Raw genomic sequence first — 20858 nt, 5'->3', positions numbered from 1 at the left:
TCAAGATTGAATGTAAGGAAATACATTGGTGTAGAAATGCTGACAATAGGAAGCAAAAATTCCGATAATAGGCAGATAATCCAAATGCACATTTGATAGCTGTCTGCTGCTTTAGTTTCTTATGTGATTTCCATTTCCTTAGGATGTAGAAGATGACTAGTGTTGCTAGAGCCAGCAGGGAGGTCATTAGTGCAGTTATATTTTTAGGTCTGGGTTGTCACTATCAATCATACTGCTTCATGAAATAAAAGAAGCCACGACTGTATGTCTTTGGGGAAAATGTATTATTTACCACGATTTGTAGTACATGCTATTCATGCATTCTCAGCGTATGAACTATTCTTTGCCATTAAATTTTGCAGAATATAGACAAGTAAGTTCAATGTGGAACAAACCCCACTTTTTCTACATCAGTGCCAACTATTGCACATCACCTACTTTTTATTACCAATGGTGAACAACAGAGACTTTTCAAACACGGAAGCCATAGAGTCTGTGTGGATTGTGAGTTCTGTACACAGATGTCTAATAAAAAAAAAAAATCAATTAATAAAATTGCATTTGGATGCATTTAAGACTGTAGCAGCTTAGTGAAATACTGAGCACAAAGCATATCAGGTTTCAAATACTTAAACTCATCCATACAACTTAGACAACAAACAAGAAGTCATAGAGTATGATGACTGATGGCCGTTAATATAAAGAATAACATCCTGGTGATGGTAGTTCTGCTGGATTGACCTCATTCTTATTTTTCAGGCTAGTGAAGGACACCTTGTTTCTAATGTTTATGTTAGTTGCATGAGGATTTTTCTTTGGATAAAGAAAGGAAAGGGGGTTTTTTGCTGTTTTGGGGCTTAGTACATTTTGCCTCTAAACTGGTAGGAGGGATATTTGTATTTTGTAACAAGTAATGACACTGTTAACATGCTGTGCTTTGCGTTACTGCTTTTGAGAACATTTTTGTTCTGATTTCAGAGAATATCTTTTTTTTTCTCCTGATTTCAGGTTGGGTGGGACTATATCTGCATACAAGATAGTGCCAGACGAAATAGAAGAAATCAAGGTACAGTATTACTGCTTTTCAACATTGAATTTCTTTGCTTGGAGATTTATAGAAATGTTATGTTAAAAAGCCATGTTATTTCTTGCTTTGAAGTGTATCATGGGGGGGGAAGTGTCTAAAGTAAAATTGTTAGATCCATACTTAGGCATCTAAAATAGAATTTTTATTGTTTTTACAAGTGCAGTTTACCTTCACCTTAAGTTGACTTCAGTAGGATTTGATTGATGCCGAAAACTTGTGTAATTGAACATATTTCTGTTTTGTTAACCTGAAGACAGATGCAGGATTAATGTGAACATTATGTTTTCATAACAGGAAATAAATATAAACATAGTGTCCTTTTGCTTTTTTTTTTTTTTTGCAATATTATCTGTCTTAAAAAGGGGGTAGTATGAAGTCATTGGTACTCAAAATCATTAAAAGCTCTTTAATTTTTGGGCAGTGACCACAACAAATACTGAGGTTTACCTCCAATGCAGTGTACATGATAAAAAAACCTCACTTTACCCAAGTGCACTCATGGAAAGGACTTCATCAATTTGTGTCAGTTTTGTTCTTCAGTGGAGTAAAAGATGGGTACTAGCTGGGAATTTGGCCTAGGTCTGGCAGTGTGGTCTGTCTAGCCGTTCTTTGGTTGGTTGGTAATCAATCAGTCTGACATATTGCTTGCTCATTAAGATTGATTACTTAATCCATTGTGCTGTTTCTTGGACTCATTTTCAGCTGTGCAAAAGGAGTTGAGTAGTTTAAAATCTAGTAAAGGGAAGTGTTTGCATAATCATCTGATCTAGATATGACTTCATAGTATGTAAAGTTGTGAGGATTTATTCCTCCTCAGTTCAAACTCACTGTAAGAAAATACAGCAACTGCCCTTATCTGCATCAATTAAAGTTATCACTCTGTTTTGATCACAATTTATTTCTCTCCTCTGAGATTCATGGACTCCTATCCTAAAGTATCAAGAGGAGCACAATTTATTAGGATAGATACAATCTTTAGTCTTTGGTATTAGAGGGAAAGAAAGACGGTTTTCAGAACTTCTTTGTATTATGCAATATTTTAACGATGTTCAGAGAACTGCACCGAAACTATAAAACCAAAAACTATAAAAAGTGTAAACCATAATCTTTCTTCTTTAATATAAGAAATCCAAATCCACTGACATTTTGCTAATGTTGAAGATGGAGAAAAGGAAGCTGATATTTCTGGCTTTATTGTGCAAACTGAGTTCGGTGAACAAAAGAAAACGGAATGCTGGGAAATAAGTAATAACTTTATTTTTAGGAAATTACTGTATTCGGCAAGATCACTAGTCACAGGAATGTGGTTTCCTCCATCTTGCCCCCTCCCCCCGGCTGCTAAAGAGGCCTGTTCTGAATTTTCAGCTCACTCTTACTCAGCCGGTGTTTAAGTGCTTGAGATACAGCAAAAGGTGGGTTTCTCATTGATCTCAGTTGTGCCAGCATGTAAGTGTGGAAGGAGGATCTTATTTTCTAAGTCAGAGCTATTCCAAGTGTTCGGAAAAAATCTCCTTTGCTTGTTTCTGGTAGCTGTCTTGTCTTCTTCAGGTAATGGGTTTTCTAGGTTGTGACTGAAGTCAGCCCATCTCTCACACCTTAAATGATTGAATATCTGAAAATGCAATAAAAAATAAGTGTTATTCATATGAAATAAGGCATGACTGGAAGATGCTAAGACATACTAGCAGTGAGTATAATGAACAAATCTATATCAAATATGGAAAAGTACTCTATTATATATATATTTTGAACAGCAGCTGGCAAACAGGGAGACTGAGTATTCTTGCAGTAAATATAGGAGGTGTCTTAACTTCTAAAAGGTTCTCCAAGCACATTTGAGTAGAAAAAGGAGAGAGGAGGAAAAAAAAGAGCAAGCAAATTATGTTATTGGAATGTTACTTGTAGAGAGGACAGAATCTTCCATGCACAGAAGTTCAGTTATTTTGCCTCACAACTAACCCTTCCCTATTTAAACATGAAATACTATGGGATTTAATTTGATGAATATGCAAGAAGAACAGCTCCATTTTAATACCCAATTTAACTTGACAGGCTGCTGAATTATATTCACAGGAGTTGGAATATTCATTTTTTCCAATAGTCCTTATAAAGTAAACTGCTTTCTTAATGGCAAAGGAGCGTACTTTATCAGGCAGAGAGCAATAATTACTATGACAAATAAATAAGAAGTCTCTTAGACAGCGTTTGCATATTTTCTAGAAGAGGTGGTAGATGAACCTCCTTTACAGCTCACAATAATTTATAAGGAAAACAGATCTATCGATTTTGTTAATTCACGTAATTATATCTTAGGTAGGACATCATTGTAAAAAGACCGTATCTCTGAGTTCATGGAAGAGGAAAAACTCTGTAAGCCTTAATATACCTGCCAGTTAAACAACATCTTTAGAAGATTAATGAAATGCATGTTTCTAAGTATATATATATATATATATATGCACTTATATATATATATATATACATTCATATATATATATGAGAATTTATTTGTCCACATTGCAGTTCTCAGGAAATTTTAGCATGTCTTTATAATGTTTCCATTCTGGCGAGTTTAGAATATATTTATCCTTGCATGTGAGTGTGATTTTACTATGTGTACTTATGTATCGTGAGATCATATATGAGTTATGTATCTAAAATATAGCCTGTACAAAAGTGCTTGTGTTTCTTTGAATGAGTGTATATGGTGAGTGTTGTTTGTTATTAAAGGAGTGCATCCCACTTACCAAAGCTAAGTAGCGTCTGGTGTGCTTGTAGGTATATGTATTAGGAGTATTTATGGTAGAAGTGGTAGCACGTACCCTAACTACTCTCCTGCACGTTACCAAGGTGTTGTGGTTTAACCAGGACACAAGTTTAGGAAGAATTGTGTGGAACCAATCACCACTACAGTTCCTCAGCATCTCTATGTGTCTGAAATGGAGTGGAATGTAACTTCTCTTCCCTAGATTTTTGTCAGAGTTGCTTAGGTTCCCAAAGTGTGAGTGCTCAACAGGTAACCATATGAAGATACCACCGAATTTCAGGTTTCCTCCCTGAAAACTTTTCTAGAAGGTAGAAATGTCTTCTATCACAGGATCTTCAGGACCAATGCTTTAATAAGAGAAGCTTTTACAGGAGGAAAAAGTGAGTGAATGCCTAAATGGATGTACCACCATCTGCATTCCTGTCATTTTTCTACACCAGTTAAAGGAATGGCACCTTGTTTTCAGTACCTTCTGGTTTTAACACACTGCAGGAACTGATGAAGACAGTAAATATAGTAATTACAGCATATTTTGAGAAAGTGTCACTGTTTCGACATTCTCTAGACTTTTGGTCTCAAAAAAATTATTCATCTTGTAAGCAAGGAGCTTTTCAAACTTGCAAAAACATACTGACAGATTTCAGGCTTGCTCGTTGTGCCTAAAGAAAAGGTCTTCCAGGCCATATAAGTTCATGGACATAGGGACTGGTGAGCATATCAGGCAGCACTGGTTTTGAAGAATATTTTGGTTGGAAATTAAATCAATTGCATTTGAGAGGAAAAGAATAGTGGTAAACTTAACACTTCTTTATTTTCAGGTAATGACAGTTATTACAAAATACAATTTCATTTACAATGTGGAGTTTGCCTCAAGAGTAAAGAACCATTTATGACTATTACTGATGAGCGAAAGTTTGTGTGATGTGCCTGTAGATAGTTTTATATGTCAACACTTGCATGTTATGGTTTATAATACCATGAGAGATGGTCTTTTTTCATTGCAGTATTCTGTCACTACAAAGGAAATATGCTGTGAAGGATTGTTATGCTAGAGGAAGACTCAGTAAATAAGACCACTCATTAACAGATTTCTAAAAAAATACGTGGCTTGCTAGGATTTGCAAGTGGACAGCAGAAGGGAATGTAAATGGAGGGAGATGATTTTGGTTTTTGTTTGTTTTGGGTGGCTTGGTTTTAGCTTTGTGGTTTGTTGGTTTTTGGTTTGTTGGTTTTTTTTTTTCTTTTCTAAGTGCTTCCCCATATGCTTTTCACATAGGCATATGCATGCATTTCATAATGTGAGGATAAGAAATGAATTTGGGAAGAGGTGTTCAATTCATAAAAGTGATATGCACAAGAACAGCATTGCCATTGTATTTCATTCTTGTAATACTTGTGGTACGAGACAGATACAGATACTCCAGTGTAGAGAACAAGGTTAAATGGTTGCTTCCTCTGGTAGTTAATTTTAAGAAATCTTGTTAGAAATTTGTCTTAGAACTGGTTGTAAATTTGTAATTTACACGTAAAGTAGTTCTAGAGGAAGGTGGGAATTTTCTTTAGTTCCATTATCAACCCTTTCACACAGAGACATACTTCATGCTCCTCAAACACCTTTAATTCTTCTATAGTTAGTTGCTCTTTAAATGAAAGCACATATGCATTAAAGGCTACATTTAAGACTACAGACCTTTTCCCCTGAATAATGATAGCTCTCTTTTTTTCTTTAGAATTATGTGTTCACTGTTTAACATTAAAATCCTATTCATGAATAGCTCTCACGCGTTCCTCAGATTGTCTTCAGTCTGTGAGGCAACAGACTCTGGTGATAAAGATTAAAGAGCAGGAAGTTATTAAAAAATGTGTGAGAGGGGGAATTAGCCAGAAGGGAAGTGGGGAACACTGTGTCTTCTTAGAGGGCAGTTGCTCTAGGTGACTTAAGAATTAATGAGATTTTAACTTTTCCATGCAGTCGTATTTAGGAATATCTTACGAACGCAGTAAGCTGATTTCAGTTTCAGACGCATTTCAGAGGAAAGCTGGACTCTCTGCCATCAAAAATATGCATCTTTGAAATTATTACAAATAATTTCAGTCTATTCAGAGACTTTCTCAGAAATCATCTCCAAGTTGTAGACCTTGTGGTGTCATATACCTATATAATACTGTATGCCAGAATCTGTTCTTTATTCCAGTAGGAGTAGCTGATGAAACTCGTGCAACCTCTGTGTGCAGCCAAGAGACACTGGCCTTGATCCTTTGAAGCATTTTCGTGTTTATCAATGTGTGGAAAAAATAAGTAGCAATTTGTCAACAAGTGCCTGTAATCAAAAAAACATGACTGAAAGAAAGGTAGTCATTATTAGGGTGGTGGGTCCATAAGAACAGAATTGTGGTTCAAAATATTTGGACTTCACAAGTCTGGCTTTTTATCTCAGTAGTTGGTGTTAGGGTGTTTAAATATTTTTGCATCTTCTGTAGAATCAACACCGTACATAAACAAGGAGATGTGCTGTTATCCAGTTTTGCATAGGACTTTAAGTTCTGAATCTGGTTTATTTCATCATTGTATTGATGTTCATCTGCTAAGTGTATGAGCATTTGCTGAGGATCTTCACAAAAAGTTTCCCTGAGGTTTTTAATGGGAGGCATCACAATTTGGTGAATACACTCTGTGTATCTGTTTGGATCCAGCACAAACGAAAAATAGATTTTCTTTCCAGTGACCTTTGAGAATAAGAGTTTTTTGAAGAGCTCAAGCTGTTTAAAATACACAATCCCACCAATTCAATCACTGGAAATGTAAAACACCAAGAAGCTTTTACTACTTACCTTGCAGGAAGAACAATTCTGGTTCTTGTTTTTTCTGATAGTGTTTTCCTTCTTCTGCGTTTTAGGTTAGAATTACTAACTCATGGCACAAGAGCTCTTACTGAGTAGCATGACGTAAGAAGATATTATCAATTGAATGTTTAATGAGTAGAATCTCCCTAGACTCCAAAGCTTACAGGTAGACAACTTCCATTGTTCTCCTGCAGCCAGGAAAAGGTGGTTTCTAAAATGATCCTAGGTGTCCCAACAAGTAACAAAAAAGAGATGCTATTCTGAGATCTCAATTTAGTATATGAGATCCCTGATAAACTTTCAGATTTGGATCTTCTACTTGGTTCGCAGGTTTCCATAAAGGAGACTTTCTTACGAATCCAGCTCAGACAATTGAGAAGTGGGACATATTACATTAGAACAACTTTACGTGCCATCATATTTCTCTTTAATTAAAGTTTTCCTGATGTATGTACAGATTTCTTCACAAGTTGATTTCAAAATTCTGTATTAGCATAGTCAATCACTGATTAGTATTCTTTTAAGCTACGTATGACTCACAAAAAAAGTAAATTACATTGTTTAGATGACAGAACTTTCGAGTTTTTACTTGCTGTGTTAATCCTTAAGTGGTCTTACAGACTATTGTTTCCGTGCTGGAGAGAATGAAAAGTTTGTGTGAGAGATGATGTGCCAAAACTGAGGAAAGCATTATATGAAAAAAAAAATTACTTTCCTTTGTCTGTGTGTATGCATTCATGCTGTAAGCACATATATATAGTCAGTTATGCTAGAAATTTGCACCCCTTGCAGTACTGATAATGTGCCCATAGCTCTTTCTCCTCCCATGCTATGCATTTGTGCTCCATTCTTTTAGTTCTTGTCAACAGCTGCCTATTTATATTATATTGCATCATAGTATATTGCTTCTACTTGACTGTGATTTGATTATCTGTTGTGTTATGTCAGTTTTTCTTCTCATTAGCATTATCAGTGCTTTGTTTTTTTAAGTCTAACCTTTTTTCTGGAAAGCACAGTCTATATTACACTGGTTCTGGCGTAGAATCTAGGTTTTCAGTGCCAAGCCCGACTGCACAAGCCTGACCCACTGTCCAGGCATACTGTCACACCAGTGAAATATGAGTGTTTCGTAAAGATGACTTTTGTATCATGGGATTTTTTTTTCCCCACCTATGAAGCCAGTAGTTATTGTATGTATCTGTTTGGACTTTCTTATTGTTCTGCTCTGAAAGGGTTGAGACTCTTTCCTTGAAAGGACATGACTGTTCTCCATGCTATAGCTATTGCTATCTCAGGTTTTTGTATAGAAACTCTTAAGGGAGTACTCACTGCAGGAGCTTTTCATCTATTTCTCTTATCTGTGGATGACGGATACTCAGTACAATCAAAGACCTCTCAACCAAAAAAACCAAAAAGATCTATACAAAAAGAATGTAAAGTGAGAGATGATTGAAGTATCTCTTGCTGTTCCCTGATTATTGGACAAGAGGATTCAGCCCTGCCCTTGTGGATGTTCCCTGGCATTTGATGGGATTTTTTTAGGCCCAGGCAGTTGCTGCCGTTACCAGTTACATAGTCCATTTTCCTTTCTGCCTTCTGATTGTCTCTACTGTTTTGATAGATGTGCATGATATAAACCAAGCAACTTGGTTGGGAGAAGCTGAGCATATGCTCTTTTTGCCATCTGGCACTGAAGAGACCAATTGACTTTTTTGGTTTGGAAGAGATGCTAGCAGGTACATGAGGGTGGCCCAAATTTCTTTATTACTGGTAGTGATCAAACTTTGATCACTATTAGAACTGCTGAGTGCATCGCAAGCACTCCTGCTTTCCTGGCAAGGACATCAAATGCCTAGATCCTCCTGATGAAAAAGTATATTCATTAATTTTCCATGTGAAAATAGGATTTGTCATTTTTTGTTTTCCTGCTGTCTTCTGTCTTACGTTTCTTAGGCCCTGTGGCCACTGCATGGCTCCAGAAATGACAGACACCACTTCACCAAGCTACCTTTCTCTTACAAGCTGTCTTGAATATAGAAGATGATGAAGCATTGTTATTAATTCCTATTCTAATGTGAGAAGGATTTAAACTAATGCATTTTCTATTTTATTGTGAAACTTGGTCTTACAAACATCCAAAAGAATTTTAGCCTGTGTTTTGCAGATCGTGGAATATCGCGGCATGGGGAAGGAAGGGGCAGGAAGATTTAAGTTGAAATGCTATACCAGTGACATAAAAGCACTTAAGTAATATTATTATGTACTTTCTAAAGCAAAACCAAATAGTTCTATGGTTCTCCTGTGAATAGAGAAGTTTCAGTCAGATTAAAAAAAGAAAAATAGCTGAAAGTGAATTTACAAGACAAACCAGTATATTGCTAATCTTTCAAGCCATTCTGGTTACCCAGCATTTAAGCATTATAGATGCTGTTGCCCTTACGAGGGGAGATTAATGTATATCAGATTTTTCACAATCACAATCCTGTTTATGTATTAAATCATTCTTCACTAAGTAAACTAGAAATAAGCAACAAGAAACTTCAAATCTTGTGTTGTTTTCCAGCATAAAAAATATCTTTGCTTCTCTCTGTGGCCATAGTAACCATTTTTCTCTTTTTTTCCTCCTGGCTTTCTTCAATTTTCCATTCTGGCAAAATACATATCTCTCTATCGATCATCATCCGAAACCTACTTAGTTCTTGAGGCATCTTCTTCCTTGCTCTAACACAGTTCTTGTGGTTTTCATCTGACCCAGTATACTGGACAATGTTTTCAGTGGCTTCTCTTCCCACTAGAAAACTCACTTCAGCTGAATGGGAGGACAAAATATAGCTCAGCCTCATTAAGCAGCAAATAGCTTTTGGCAACTATATAAGTAAATCAAGTTTATATAAAAGCCCTAATAATTTTCCATGTGACCTGTTATATTAATTTTTGTTTGGTTATATTTACGCTATCAAAATGTATTGTGGTAACTCTTTCTTGAGATCTGTGAAAGAAATTTTAATGTTGTCTTATCATAAGTGGTAATGTCATAATTGGTTAGGGGCTTGACTGACTTTGAGGGACATCTACAGTATGATTTTTTTTTTTCTTGTGGTAAATAGATTTCTGAAAGTTCTTTTTCTGATTGTCAAAGTAGATTAATACTGGTACTGTACATATAAGAAGAATGGCGATCAGGTGTTTTTTTTTCTTTTTTTTCCTGTAGAATCACCCTTAGGTTTTACAGCATTTACAGGTGATGTCTTAGTGAATTATGAAAATTATTATTTGTAGAGAAATTAAGTATAACTGCAAATAAGTGATTGGGTGACAAACCATCTGATGAAATTCAATTGAAATAAATGTTAAGTGGTGTATATGGAAGTTGTGAAAAAATCCTAGATTTACAAATGAAATAGGGGTCTCTAACTTGAGTTTTGCAATTCAAAATTGAGGTCTGAGAAGTGTGCTAAGGTAGTTACTATTAGCTCAGTGTTCAGGAGCAACTGAAGGGAAGGAAAAAAAAAAAATACTGTGAGGAATTATTGGGAAAGGAACCAAGACCATAAACCAAAACTTTTTCTGTTATGGTGGGACACCAGAGGCTCACACATATAAAATGGTTCATGAAGGGCTGATCCCCTAATCACCAAAATGGCACAGTAGGGCTGAAAAAGATTTAGAGTCAGATTATAAAAATTAGCTAATTTATAGAAGCACTTCCATATGAGGAACAGATAAAGAGACTGAGATGGAAAAGTCCACAAGTGGCACATTTGGTTGCATTTCAGCAACATTCTTCCTTATTTCTACTGCACTTCTTAAATTAACTCTCATGCTTAATTTAGGCAAATTGTAAGACAGCCTCAAGGCACTGAAGCTTTGAATATATGTCTCCTATTAGTTGAGAATCTACTGATTGGGAGGGGAAGGAGGGAAGAAAAACAATAAAAGAATGGAGTTCCTAATAACAGAAAGCATTCACTTAGAACTGCTGAAGCTGAAACCTTATCTGGTTATAAAACAGCAGCTATCTCTCCATCAGGAACCAGTTCAATAGACTGTGTTATTCTGACAAAGATTCGTAACTGGTAGACTACAGATAATTCTGCTAAAATAGTGTAGTTTATTTTGCTTTCATAGTATATTTTTCTCTCTAGATGCTTTTTTATGTTGTGTTTTAATGGCTTGATTGGAAAAACACAGTAGGAAGAAACCAAAGACTGCACACGCCTCCCAGTGATGTGCAAGCTTGTAAACGGTATTAATAGAGTGGTGCTTAGTACTTAAATGTGTGATTACACCTAATTAAACTTCTCTGATAATTTTTTTTGTGGTGCCCTTATCCTTTAGTTACCCTATCCCATGTAAGGTCCACTATCTAAAACAGAATAGGAAACATGAAATGTTTTTAAGAGAAAACCAATGCAAAACTTCCTTCAATGAAATATCAAAAGGAAATGATATAAAATAGTATTAACAGGCATGTTGAACTCTGTGGCTACAGGCATTTTGTTTGCTCAGATGCTTTTTTTTCAGATGCACAAGATTCATCTAGATGAGATTTCATGCTGATGAGCTGTATCTGAGCACAGATGTGAAATGGAAGTTTTAAGTGGATTCTATGTTTTATTGAGTATGTTGGGTAAGAGGCTTATCTTATTTCTGACAGTACACAGAGCTGGAATTTTGGCTTATAAAGGCTTCTACAAATGGATGTCTTCTAGCTAAACAAAATCAGAGCAAAGTGTGTGGAGATGAAGTTAAAAATGCTTGCCTTAGCCCTAGCCACCGCATCCTTAGTGCTAAGAACTGAACATTTATCTTGACCCATGTCTGTGTTACCAGATCATGCAGACCAATACAATGCATCTATCTTCTTGGCCATCTGGGTACAAGCTGGCCCATATTCAGCCAGGTGTCAACCAACACCCAAAGGTCCTTTTCCCTGGGCAGTTTTCCAGCCTTCCCCAGGCCTGTAGCATTGCATGGGATTGTTGTGACCCAAGTTCAGGACCCAGCACTTTGCCTTGTTGAATATCATAGCACTGGCCACAGCCCCTCAATCCAGCTTGTCCAGATCCCTCTGCAGAGGCTTTCTATCCTCCAGCAGATCAACATTCCCACCCAACTTGGTGTCATCTGCAAACTTACTGAGGGTGCACTCGATCCCCTCATCCAGACCATTGATAAAGATGTTAAACAGAACTGGCCCCAGTACTGAGCCCTGGAGAACACCACTTGTGACTGGCCACCTATTCCATTCACTACTATTCTTTGGGCCCAGACATCCAGTCTGTTTTTACCCAGCAAAGAGTACACCTGTGGGAGAATGCTGTGGGAAACAGTGTGAAAGGCTTTACTAAATTCCAGGTAAACAACATCCACAGCCTTTCCCTCATCCACTAAGCAGGTCACATTGTCATAGGAAGTCATCATCCTGCATGCACTACACTTTGGAGGCCACTAGTCTAGGCTATTGAAATGATTTACTGGTTCTGGGAACATCACACCACTAAGTAATGAAAAACAGCCCTGCTTTTTTAGATTGCTCAGTACTAATAATTGCATAAATAATAGAATTCTTAAGAGGCACTTTGAATTCTCCCACACTTTTGGTTTACATAAGTTTGGTTTCGAGTCAAGTTGGTAGTTTACTTCTATGCCTGATACAGTTTACTGAAAATCACCCAGCTTTCAAAATTTCATGTGAGGTATTTATAAAATTGTAAAAAACACAGAAATGTTACTTGAACATATTATCTTAATGAAAATACTCTTGACAATAGATTATTAAAAGGATCCAGAAAAAAATTGGAGAAGATCTATTCCATATCCAAAAATACTATATAGCAACAGTTTCAAGTGGGGAAGCCTGTCAGGTACGTTAACATGCCAAAAGGAATTTTTCCCCTAAAGTCTCTTTCAGTAACACAAGCACACAGGAGGAAAAAAGCTGTCCTGAGAGCTTCCTTGTTTGTATTGTTGGGGTTTTTTTTCCTGAGATAAAAAGCCTTATTGTGTTAATTAGCATTGATAACCACCATATTTTATCTGGTTGTTTATTTTGTGTGAGCCATAGTTTACAGAGCTGTTTATCTTCGTGGATTTTACATAAGGGAACTAAGAAGTGCTGCCATAGGGTGAGGAGAAGACAGACATGAGTTCAGGGCGCAGGTGTTGCCTGAATGAAGTGGGTCCATATTTGGTGCATATGAGATCGATATGGACAAATTATATCAGAGACCTATGGTTGTAACAAAAGCCAATTATTTTTCCCATGGTGTGTGGAGACAACACGGGTTATGTATTTGGTTGGACAACAGTAGTATTATGTATTTGGATGCAAGATTAAGTAGTTTGTTAAACAGAATGTCTTGATATTACAATACACATAATGTAATTTGCTGTAGTTGAAGTCACTATTTGCTCTTCTGGAGTATCTTTGAGAACCCCATGGAAGTTTTTCCTAGCATGCATCTCTTTGGGCAAGAAAAAAAATTCTTTTCATGTGAAGCACTAATACAAAATTAAAGTTTAATGTTTCTCTTTCATTATTCCTGTGCTTTTGATATGTTCTTTGTCTGGATACCCCCATCATAAAATAGCTAGTATTTTGATTTTACTTACTGTTTCTGTACCTTTCAATCATAGTAGGAATTCAGAAATGATGTGACTAAATTTTCATCAGAGAAATATACAAGGGAGGGAGAATGCCACTGAATTGTCAGAGTTCAGTAAAGGTGCAGTACTTGCCGAGTTTACTTTTTAGAATATTCTTTTATAAAAAATACACAAGGATTTCTGGAATTGTTCTGTCAGAAACATTTGCATTCAATTTCACCTGCCTCATCTTTCTGACAAGATTAGGTGGAATGTTGACACTGCAGAGGTAATGCATATATTTACTTTCACTGTTTCTGCATAGACTGACATTTCTATTTTCTCTTATTATTTATCTTGTGCTTTGTTACTGTTGTTATACTCTATCAAAATAGCCTTGTATTTTAACATTACGAATATTGTAACAGTTTCCAGTAGCATGATGACACCAACCTCTCTATCAACAAATAGGCTGATCCCCTATGGAAATTTATATTGCTCAGTCCTTTCATTTTAAAGATCTTCTACATCCTCACCAGTGAAGTGGTCTTAGTAGTTGAACATAATTTAAATTTAGTGAGAATTACCTAATGTTTATCAAACGAAATCTGCAAATGAAGCTATGTATCTGAGGATACCTGATGAAGACAAGAGCTTACCATCCAGGTGTTTTAAAATTCTTGTCCCTCTTTGATAAAACAGAGTAGAACTATTCTGTATGTATTTGGAGCAAGGAATGTGTTCTATATTTTAATAAATATTTCTAGGGAATACTGCTATAAAAAAAGGCAGTGTGTAAAAATAAAGCCGAGTGTCATTTGGGACACTGAAGCTAACACTTTAGTTTTACAGAGTATCTTGAGGCTGTAAAAGACAACAGTTACCCTCAGGCTGTTTTGAAGGAAAGATGCTTGAGTTTAAAATCAGGGAACTGTAAAGAAATGCTTTACATACAAAAGCCCCAAATGCCTCTAAGTACTGCTCAGAACTGTAAATACTTCTGTAGATGAGAAATCAAAGATATGGTTGTGTTTCAAAAATAAAAAATTGGTATTTCTGAAGTATTGTGCTCTAAGTGTAATTAAAGCTTTCACATGCATGATATGCTCACTGAGTTGACTTCTGAGACCCAGCAAAAGAAATAAGCAACAGTAGTGCACACTTACTTAAAGGGGAATTATGAGTTTTCTGTAATTCTTTTCTCTGGACCTAACCATGGAAAGCACTTATGACATACATTCTGACTGTTCAGCCAATAGTTGATACACATCATGAAGCTTTAATCATAATGGCTCATTTCCCTGCATTTGCCATTTTGCTTTAAGTAAAATAACTGAAATGCACTTCATGTATTTGGGTACCCAAGCCCTTTTACAACGTATTATTATATTTAAACATGTTATGTGAAGTAAGATATAGATTTTATGTAATATTTGTGTGCGTGTGCTTAGAATACTTTGTATTTCAATACTTTTTGCACAATTTTAGTACTGTAATCTCTTTAAAAAGTAATCCTATATTTGGGTAAATAGTATTTTAGCAGAGACTTGGTCTTGACAACAGCAAAAACTGACCTAATTATGTTGCAGTTCATCTAAACCCGTGACAATCTCGTAACAGTCAAACTGAAAAAATGAAAGGGGAAAATAAGAATTTTCCTCTGTGATGGAAGTAGAGTTTGCAAAAGATTTAAACAAATTCTTATCAGACCTCATTCAAATACTGAAATCTGTCTAAAGAACAGAGATTACTGATGAAAATTTTTCTACAGGTAGGTCAGTGAGAAACGTAATACCTTCCTACAAAAAAGTCATTATAATAAAAGGAGCCTAAAGGGGTGAAGTCTGTTTATTCTGCTAGCCTGCAATTATTTCCTTAGCAAAATGATGTTCTTTTGTCAGTACTGTAAATGGGGATGGCGAGATGTTAACTTGCTTAGTTATGACCTTCAATTGAGTATATTTAAATGAAGTGGTAGTGTGCCTCAGTTTTATCATTATTATTATAGGTTTTTTTCCTAAGGGTTCAAAAATACATGAAACTCAAATTTGCCAAAATCCAAAGAATGGGATAGAAAGCAGCTGCCTGACAAAAAACAGTTTTGTCTGTAAAGTGAGTTTCTGTGTAGAGGCTTGTATTGTGCTCATTACAATAAACATATGTGCTGTAGCCAATGCTTTTATGATATTTTCTTGTAGATATTTTGAAATTTGGGTGACAGACAAAAAAAAATGCTTTGTTTCCTACTAAAAATGTCTCTGCTTTTGGGGTTAGACAGAAGTGAAAACTTAAACAGCAGCTAGAGACTTAATGACCTACATGATCTGTGACATTTAGGAAAGAATAGCTACAGTGGTTCGGAAATTGGCTTCATTTTTTAGAGTTGATTGGTATGGATGGTTACAGCTCCGAAACCAAAAGTTCTAAGTGGATGAAGTGTCAAATATTGTGCTTAGATTCATGAGTACAAATGTACCAGCTCTTGGAGTATTGCTGCTATAGAATTGTTGGATTCCTGGTAGATCTGACCTTTAATCAGCAACTTGTAACTCTTGGCAGAATTAAAAAACAACAAAAAAAAAGCCCAAAACAAAACAAAAAAACACACACAAAAAACCCCCCCAAAAACAAACCAAAAAACCAAAAAACCAAAACCTTAACATCTTTAAATTTCACGGATATTTCCAGGCCTGGAGAAAGAACTCTTACAGAACAGAAAAGACTTGCTTAGTAATTGCAAGGGAAAAAAGCAAGGGCTTCTCCTTCCATGGAGTCAGAAGTGGTGGGTGTTGGAACGGGAATTCTGGGTGTGTGTTTGTTCTGCACTGGGGCAGGGGAGTGAGACAGAGGGATGGTGCCAGGTTCTTTCTGGATCTCAGTAAGAAAGGCCTGACAACAAATGGCTGAATAAAATGTCTGCTTTAATAAGGCAGAATAAGAGGAGAAATATAGATAACAAATAAATCTTACTCGCTTCAGATGCTGGGAAATATGTAGCATTGGATCAATCCTTCGATGGATTTCTCCGCTCATGAGAAATTCCTGCTACACTTTCAGATGAAGGAATAGTTTACTGGTGTAATCACCAGTACTGAGTGGGAGCTGCCTGCAGCCTCCTCTGTTGCAATGAGATGGCTGAGTCTGTCCTTGGGCCAAGAGGTTTGTGCAGCATGACGCAGACCTGAAGACCACGTCGGACATGGAACACAGCACAGCCTACTGTGGGAGCTGCAGGGGAACTGTTGTGTGGATCACTAACTCTGTGATGTATAGCAGTCTCCTGGTCAGGATCACTACAACATTAGAAATGTTATAAATAGAACATTGTGTGATCCCTAATTTCCGAAGGGTATTGCCCAGTTCTTGCTCACAGATAATATTTATTGCATAGCCTCCTTCATCCACTAATTCCACCTACTCTTTCTTACCAAAAATACTGTCTGAATGACTCTGATGCCTGTGTAGGCTCTTCATCATTCTCCAGCACTAAAGTGGCAATTGTCTGTACAAGGGAAAGCAGTAGTCCAGAGATAACATATACTGTATGCATCATAGTCCTCAAAGTAGAATGTGTGGGAGATAATACAATTCTTTGAAAGGGGCAATGTGATATTTTTAATTATCAAGATGATGCCTTTATTCTAAATTGTATTAAACAGATGACTGTAATGTGATTTTAACATGTCCAGAAAGGTAAGTTTTGCAATCAAAAACCAAAAAATACTTACATAAACATTTTCATGTGACAGACCATATGGTAGAATACTGGTATGTAAAGCAGATGATACTCAGTCAAAAAGATTCATTATTTCTTATGCAACCTTTTTTCCAAGTATGTAAGTAACTCAGGATTCTCGTAAAGGTTACCATGTGTGTTGTCTTGAGTCTTTAAAATAACAGACAAGTACTTCCTAGTCCAGAGGGCTTTCCATGGTTTCACAACTCTAAAAATGACTCATGCTTTAGCAAGAAGGGTTCTGTTCCTGTGAAGCAGCAGACATTTTCTATGCGTAACTTCCACTACCTGTCTGATCTGAGCACATCAGTGACAATGGGAATGAACGTTTTTCACTAGAACCTGCTGTACCTACAACTGTACTCCTTAAACATTTCCATAATTATTGAGTCCTCATGCTTATCCTTTTGGAAAACTACTCAAAAAAAAAAAAATGTTTATATATTGGCTCCATCCTTTTTCAAGGTAAACAGGAGGAGAGGAGCGAAATATCTTTTTAGGAAAGTATAGTGAATAATTGCGGTATCTGTACATTAATTGTGACATTTAAAATAATATCTTCTAGATAGTTATGAAGGTTTAATATAAACCAGATAAAGTGAAAGCAATTTCAAATTAAATTGGAAGAACACTTCTTGAAATACTTATTTCAAAAGGTTTACTTACGGTGAGAAATGTCTGCTAAGATTAGTACAATGGAAATAATTTGGGGTTTTGAACTTAAATTGTAAGAAAAGCTATTAGTAAAAAGGACACTAAGATTTGATTTGTCTTGTGTTAAGGAATTAAGAAGTTATAAATCATTCATTCCTCTTGAAACAGATATTGTAAGGGCTTCAGTGACTATTCCCTCACTGCTGCAGCTTTTGGTTCTGGCACAGATCTTGATTTTGCAACTGAAGCATATGGTACAAATATATTCATTGCCAGAACACTTAATTAATTAAGCCGTCATTCATTTGAGATTAACTGTTAGGAGTACGTGTATAGATGACATGCTTAGTGCAAGCGTTTCTTACTCTGGAAATAGTAGTTTGTTTGAAAACTCTGTCACAGGACCAATAATTGCGAATAGAACCAGCACGTTGGAAATTATGGGCCTGGAAAGCATTTCTGAGTATACCAAGACATTCTCTGCAGCAGTCAAGAGACTTGCTATGATCACAGCAAGCATTTGTAAGGATTGCTCTTCTTTTAGCAGAAAGCATTTTATACTTCTCTTATTCTGATAGTACTGATTAGTATTTCTTTTATGATTCTCATATTTTAGCAAGTGAAGTTCGGCACCTGTCTTTACAAAACCAAGAGATTACAAGTGATTCTGCTTAGAATTGTCTTTTCCAGACCTTTTCATGTGTTGCTTTGAACTTTGTTCATGTCCTCTATAGCTTTGTTAACATTTTGAGACTAGACTGAGCTAGATCACTTCCGTAAAGCAGTTGCTTTATTAAGCTTCTGTTTGCTCCATTTGCAGCAACTTCATCAAATTAGGCAGACTTCTTACAAAGTTGTTTCCACTTCAGTCAGTTCAGAAGGACATACTTTTTTTTTCTTTTTATGTATATATATCTAGTTCTTGTCATATAACAAAGTATTAGCCTATTTTTCTATATAGCACAAAATAACTTCCAAGAATTTAGGACCTTAGAAACAATGGAGATTACAATACAAAAAATTCTTACAAAATGCTGTAGGTTGTTAGACATTCTGGATATTTTTTTCCTGTGAGATTTTCTATATCCATAAAGGCATGTTTGAACAACCTTAGTATCCTGGCAGATTTTAGCTTCATTTATACCAGCTGCAGAAACAGCTGGAAGGTGATTTTGAAATCTTGTCAGGATTTTTAATGCTTTTATTACCTCCAGACTCCAAGTAATTTTGTTGTTCATAAGTATTAAGAAAAAAATGAACATCTTTTAAAAACATTCCAGCAGAGAAATGACCAGAAAGTTTCAGCTCTTAGAGAAAGAAGTTTTCTAATGCAAATTGTTCTGCATCAGTTTTCTCCTGAGTATAATAATCAGTTGAAACCTGTGGGATCAGCTAGTGTTAAAACACCTCTGCAAGCTGCAATGGAAGCAGAAGATAGCTCATCAAATTCTATGGTAACAGCTTTCACCTGGTATCGGGTAATAGCTATAATCCTTTGGGCCTATCAGAGATACTTTGCATAGACAGAATCCTGAAAAGGTCTTCCCTTTGAAGAGAATGGCCTTTTAAGTTCAGTAATGGATTATTTTACAAGTACCGAAAGGTTCTTTCACTACGTTTTAGTCTTTGGATGCTTATACTCCAGAGTTCAGGCATAAGCAATAACCTAATCAGCAAGGCAGCCTATTACTACTTCATTCTATTATTCTTTTATTGAGCTATGTCTTTATAAGGAAAAAGCAAGAGCTTGTAGGGAAAAATACTTTTTCTGTAATGATCACAGTTACTTATTTTTCATTGCCTTTAACAGCTGTCAATGTGTTCTTTGCATTAAGAACCATCAATAAATCTCAATTGATTTTTATCGTTTCCTTATCCCTTTTAGGAATCATACGCAGAGTCTCCAAGATTACTCCTACACAACAGATAATGGAGAAGGGCAGGCAGTTTAATCAGTTTCAGAATCTTCTTTCCTTTCTTGCATATACCTTTGTTTTCATTGTTTGTATACCTCCCATCACAAGAATGTGTTGGAGCAGGATGTCCATACCTTCCTTTATATTTTGAGAAATAAAGGACGCTGCTTAGTTTTGGTTAAAGGGGCTTTCTTCCTTATGGTTTACTATCTTCCAGAAACTAAATCTGGCATTGAATATTAGACCTTGGAAGGTTCATTTACCATCTGAAAATGGTACTGTGTAATTTGCTACTTACTTGCCAACAGTAGTCATTTTTCCTGGGGAAAAATAAATATCTTTGCATACTCACATGTAGTGAACTGATTTGTGCAAGAATCCTTTCTCTGAGAACTCGTACATAATGTTCAGAGTCCTCTACAAATACTATTTTATTTTACACTACAGTAGAAGGATGAACACAGATAATTCCCATCTAATTTATATTTAGGAAAGAGAAACAATCTGAACAGTGCTAGGACAATCATAGATAACAATAAGATCATGCCTTTAGTTGTTACGTCACATGGCCTGTACATGCACTGGTTGGCTGGGAACAGCTTACATTTAATTCATGCGAACGAATACAGCTGATAGTAATCTTAAAATCTCTCAGCTGTTAGGGGGACCCACTACAAATACGTGGAGATGTCAGTACAGATGCCTTCTTCGTTGCAAAAGAGGGGCATCTCTGGTAAATGTTGTTGGGCAAAATTGGAGTGCTTTTCTGTATCCATACACTGATGATCAGAACAATGATTTTTGGGTGAATAGCACCATCATAGTGCACTACATGAGCAAAATCTATCCATTACGTAGTGACTCCAGCTATGGAGTTGTTGTGCTCACCATAGAATAGCTGTTACAATCAGTTATCTTCAGAATCTTCAAAATATGCTGCCACATCTTCTTAACAGCTACTTCTCTGAATAGCTATATAGGCAATTGTATTGACAGTATTATTCACCAAAGATTAACCTATGGTTGATAACATCAAGAAATGCAAAGATTTCTTCTCTAGATGGGATAAGCATCTGAGTTGGTAGAGACATGTCTTTTTAATTCCATGCATTTCAGATCTATGCTTGTCTAGCAATACCATTATTCTGTTGTGATTAAGAAAAAGCAGTGTCTGAGTCACCACAGTCACTCCATTCTGGCTTGAACGGTATCAGTACCTGGGGTTCAGGAGCTTGCAAGCATCTCTTCTAGTCATTCTGCTTCCCC

At 36.2% G+C, this 20858-nt stretch overlaps 1 protein-coding gene across 1 annotated transcript in view; it reads left to right on the top strand.

The window, feature by feature from the left end:
• Window positions 1-1014: 1014 nt before the first annotated feature.
• The window catches only part of LOC104407142 (gephyrin), a 131602-nt gene continuing 111758 nt past the window's right edge, over window positions 1015-20858 (top strand). The window contains exon 1 of the mRNA XM_010016333.1: window positions 1015-1066. The gene's annotated coding sequence lies outside the window, so the exon portion shown is untranslated. The remainder of the gene's footprint in view (window positions 1067-20858) is intronic.

Source organism: Nestor notabilis, unplaced genomic scaffold, assembly GCF_000696875.1.
Source record: "Nestor notabilis isolate BGI_N333 unplaced genomic scaffold, ASM69687v1 scaffold7566, whole genome shotgun sequence".
In the NCBI taxonomy this organism is placed as follows: domain Eukaryota; kingdom Metazoa; phylum Chordata; class Aves; order Psittaciformes; family Psittacidae; genus Nestor; species Nestor notabilis.
This window is presented reverse-complemented; position numbering and strand designations above follow the sequence as displayed.